The sequence below is a fragment of the Chelonia mydas genome, chromosome 14 (genome assembly GCF_015237465.2).
Source record: "Chelonia mydas isolate rCheMyd1 chromosome 14, rCheMyd1.pri.v2, whole genome shotgun sequence".
Classification (NCBI taxonomy): Eukaryota; Metazoa; Chordata; order Testudines; family Cheloniidae; genus Chelonia; species Chelonia mydas.
This window is the reverse complement of record NC_051254.2, coordinates 34,002,239-34,006,890: the sequence shown is the minus strand read 5'-3', so window position 1 is coordinate 34,006,890 and position 4,652 is coordinate 34,002,239. Positions and strand designations below refer to the sequence as shown.

General features: G+C 45.7%; 1 pseudogene; it reads left to right on the top strand.

The window, feature by feature from the left end:
* The first annotated feature begins 897 nt into the window (after positions 1-897).
* On the top strand, positions 898-1,964 carry LOC119567795 (annotated as a pseudogene).
* Positions 1,965-4,652: the final 2,688 nt, after the last annotated feature.

Below are 4,652 nucleotides of genomic sequence, written 5' to 3'. Positions count from 1 at the left end.
GCTGATTGCTCTCAGCAGCTGTCGGAAGGCATTGAGCACTGCATCATCTCTTTGCAGTGTTCTTCCAGATTACAAGGTAGATCAACCACACCTACTCCTCTGTCTATCCCACTTAAGGAATTTGGACCCCCAATTCCCATTAAAATAATAATAATAATATATATTCAGTGCAGCAAGTCAGTTATTTAAAAATAAAATACATAGCATGTAGGATGTACATGTCCTCAGAATTTACAGCTCCTGGTTCTGACCTCACCTGGGCAGCTGTAAAATGGGAGGATCTCTGGCAGAAGTTAATATTGCAAAAAAACAGTTTGTGAGATCAGAATTAGACCGCGTGGATTTATTGATGTGAGGAAAGGCTGCAAGATCGTTATTGTTAAAGCAATTCCTTTACTCTCTCTTAGCTCTGCTGACCTTTTTAGTGTGGTCTAAAACTTCCCAGTGGCTACCATCCTTTGAGGAACAGCAGATCCTTTGAGGCTCTGCATAGCTTGAATTAAGGTCCTGATTCAGCATAGCCCTCAGGCCCAGATTTTTGAAGCTATTTGGGGTTGCTGAGCTCAGTGTTGCAACAATGCCTAACTGATGGAGGAGGCTAAATTCCATTTTCAAAAGGGATATAGGCATGGAGGAGTCTAAATCCCATTGGCTGTCAATAGGAGGTAAACTCCTCGGTGCCTAATCTGGGAAAAAGTGAGTTAGGCTTGGGCATTGCGATGCTGAGTGCCGCAGCACCTAAATAGCTTTAAAAATCTAGGTTGCCTAAATACTGTTGAAAATCCCATGAGGCATCTATCTGCAACTTTGGGTGCCTAAATGCCTCTGGATATCTGTCCTTCTGCCCTTGCTTAAGTTGATGGGATGTTTGTGCCTTTGAAAGTCCCACCTCTGAGTTTTAGTATTTTTATTTGTACCTAGATGCAACTCATAGAGAAAGCAGAAGAGGACAATCGAATGGTCGTCACAGAATTCATCCTCCTGGGGTTTGGGGATCTCCCTGAACTGCAGATCATTCTCTTCCTGGTTTTCCTAGTGATCTACATTGTGACCATGTCCGGGAACATCCTCATCATTGCGCTAGTTGTGGCTGATCAGCACCTTCACAGCCCCATGTACTTCTTCCTGGGGAACTTGTCCTGCCTGGAGACCTGCTACACCTCCGCCATCCTGCCTAGGATGCTGGCCAGTCTCCTGACTGGAGACAGAACCATTTCTGTCAGTGGCTGTTTTGCACAGTTGTATTGCTTTGGTTTTTTGGCAGCTACAGAATGCTATCTCCTAGCAGCAATGTCTTATGATCGATATTTAGCGATATGCAAACCCCTGCATTATGCAGCCCTGATGAACAGCAGGTTGTGCCTCCAGCTAGCAGGGGGTCTTGGATAAGCGGATTCCTAACTTGTGTAATAATGATGTGTTTTATGTCACAATTAACATTCTGTGGCCCCAGTGAAATTGACCATTTCTTTTCTGATTTTTCTCCAATATTAAAACTCTCCTGCAGTGACACCAGCACGATCACACTGGTTAGTTTCATACTCACCTCCCTAGACTCGCCTTGCCCATTTCTATTAACTGTGACATCCTATATTTGTATCATTGCTACTATCCTGAGAATCCCTTCCACCACCGGAAGACAAAAGGCCTTTTCCACCTGCTCCTCTCACCTCATTGTGGTTACAGTTTTCTATGGGACCCTAATGACTGTGTATCTGTTACCAAAAACCAACAAACGGATAGCCCTGAACAAAGTGTTCTCTGTCTTCTACACAGTCCTGATTGCCCTGGTCAACCCCCTCATCTACAGCCTGCAAAACAAAGAGATGAAGGAGGCCCTGAGAAAAGTCATCAGTTAATATATGTTGCTCAAATGAATTCAGATGGAGTCACTGATCTGTGAAGGAATCTATCTGGCTCAATGAGCAAGAAAAGTTTGCATCTAGTAGGGCCTGTCATAAATATAAAGGGAAGGGTAAAGCCCTTTAAAATCCCTCCTGGCCAGAGGAAAAATCCTTTCACCTGTAAAGGGTTAAGAAGCTAGGATAACCCTGCTGGCACCTGACCAAAATGACCAATGAGGAGACAAGATACTTTAAAAAGCTGGAGGGAGGGAGAGACAAAGAGTCTGTCTGTGTGATGCTTTTGCCGGGGACAGAACAGGAATGGAGTCTTAGAATTTAGTAAGTAATCTAGCTAGATATGCATTAGATTATGATTTCTTTAAATGGCTGAGAAATTAAGCTGTGCTGAATAGCATGGATATTCCTGTCTGTGTGTCTTTTGTAACTTAAGGTTTTGCCTACAGGGATTCTCTATGTTTTGAATCTAATTACCCTGTAAGGTATTTACCATCCTGATTTTACAGAGGTGATTCTTTTTTACTATTTCTTCTATTAAAATTCTTCTTTTCAAGAACTGATTGCTTTTTTCATTGTTCTTAAGATCCAAGGGTTTGGGTCTGTGGTCACCTATGCAAATTGGTGAGGATTTTTACCAAACCTTCCCTAGGAAGTGGGGTGCAAGGGTTGGGAGGATATGTGGGGGGTGGGGGGGAAGACATTTCCAAACAACGCTTTCCTAATAAAATAAACCCGGATAAACGTTTGGTGGCGGCAGTAGAAGTCGAAGGGCAAAGGGTAAAATAGTCTGTACCTTGGGAAGTTTTAACCTAAGCTGGTAAAAGTAAGCTTAGGAGGTTTTCATGCAGGTCCCCACATCTGTACCCTAGAGTTCAGAGTGGGTAAGGAACCTTGACAGGGCCCTAGCTCATGCCAATGGGAACTGCTTTGGGGAATGTGAGGACATACTACATTTTGGGATAATGACATTCCCATTCATCGCTAAAGCTGATACTTGCTACTGCCTTAATTGGAAACCTTACTGTCTTGCGCTCTACACTCCACATGGTGACATTTGAGATTTCAGATACGTGTTTCATCTATTTCTCTGCTCTCTCTGAGTTGGGAAAATGCCACGTTTTACTTGGCACTGGCCTCAGATCCCTGTGGGTGGAATTAGCTGGTTCAAATATTTTCTCTCTCCTTGATGTCCTGGATTCCCAAAAGCTCCATAAGTTTATATCTGGGAAGATTGTACTGGACTTCCCACTCTTGTACTATATGCCATCTTGCAATGGGTAGAAGGGGCGTAAGGATGTGCCTATACTGCAATGTAAGCCTAGGGTCTGCGGGACTTGAACCCGTTGGCTCGGTGGGTGTAAACCTGGGCTTGAGCGTCCACACTGCATATTAAGCTTAGGTTTAGAATTTCTGGACCCGGGCCTCACACCAGTGCTCAGGCATCTGTGCTGCACTACGCAAACCTAAGTCAAACCAGCCTGTGCCAGGTTTCCTAGCACCCTCCCCAGAGGTAACCGTTCTAGCCCTTTGTGATGCCCTGTGGGAAAACTTGACTGTCCATCCCGTGGCACTTTACCGGAAGCTGTTGCATCCTGCCAAGGCATCTGGCCGAGCTGTCTTTTGAGTCTACACATGCCTGACAGCTGGAGCCAGCAACAGGGAGGAGTCAGCGTTTGAAGCACTTGTCTTGCTTGTGCTTTCACTCCTGTTTCAGGTAATGGGCAGAGATTCCATGAAGCGCTGGTGGACGTTTCGGGGGCATTTTCTGACCTGCTGAAGAAGGCACCTGTCGGAGGAGGAAGGGGGGGTGAAACAGACCTGTCAGACTCAAACTGGCTGATGGTGCTCACGGCTCTCGGGAGAGCTGCTGTTGCCCCCTGTGTAGACTGGCGCTTCTGGAGCAGGGCCACAAGCACAAACCAGTGGGACCCCATAGTCATGCAGACCTGGGATGACTAGAATTTGCTCATGAAGAAAGCTAGATTTCTGGAGCCTTGTGAGCAGCTTGCCCAGACCCTTCAGAACCATGACATATACGTGAAGGAAGCCATTCCTGTTCAAAAGTGGGTTTCTACGCCCCAGAGTCCTACAGGTCCGTTGCTAACCAGTTTGGGGTTGGAAAGTTGACTGGAAGGTAAAGTGGTGGCCGAGGTTTCTGACGCGATCAGGTGTGTGGTTTATCCAAAGGTGGGGGCATAAACTGCTGGCTTGGAAAGAATGGGGTTTCCCCACTGCACTGGGGCCACTGATGGGACTCATGTCCCATTGCTTGCCCTCGTCAAGGAGCAGGAGTACATACACTGAAAAAGGTACTACTCCATGAGTATGCAGGCCCTTGGGGACCACAGAGACCAATTTATGGACGCCAACGTGGGCTGCACGGGAAAAGTTCATGATGCCAGGGTTTTCCACCAGCCAGGCGTCTACCTTAATGGATAGGCCGAAACACTATTCCAAATGACAGTGTCATAAATGGAGTTACTGTTCCCACGGTTATTCTAGAGGATCGCTTTTGCCTGGACTTATGAAACAGGATCCTGATCACAGAGACCCTGGCAAAAGAAGGTTTAATTACATTCTCAGTAGGTGTAGAATGGCGGTTGAATGTGCATTTGTCAGACTGAAATCCTCGAGCCTGAGTCTGAGTTTGGGCTTACTTTGCAGTGTAGACATTTCCTAAGACCCAGTGCATCAGACCCTAAACAGATTAATGACTATCAAAATAAAATAAATGATGTGAATGATTTTTGTTGACACAACCTCTTTGCTACAGCAGCAGCAGCAACAACA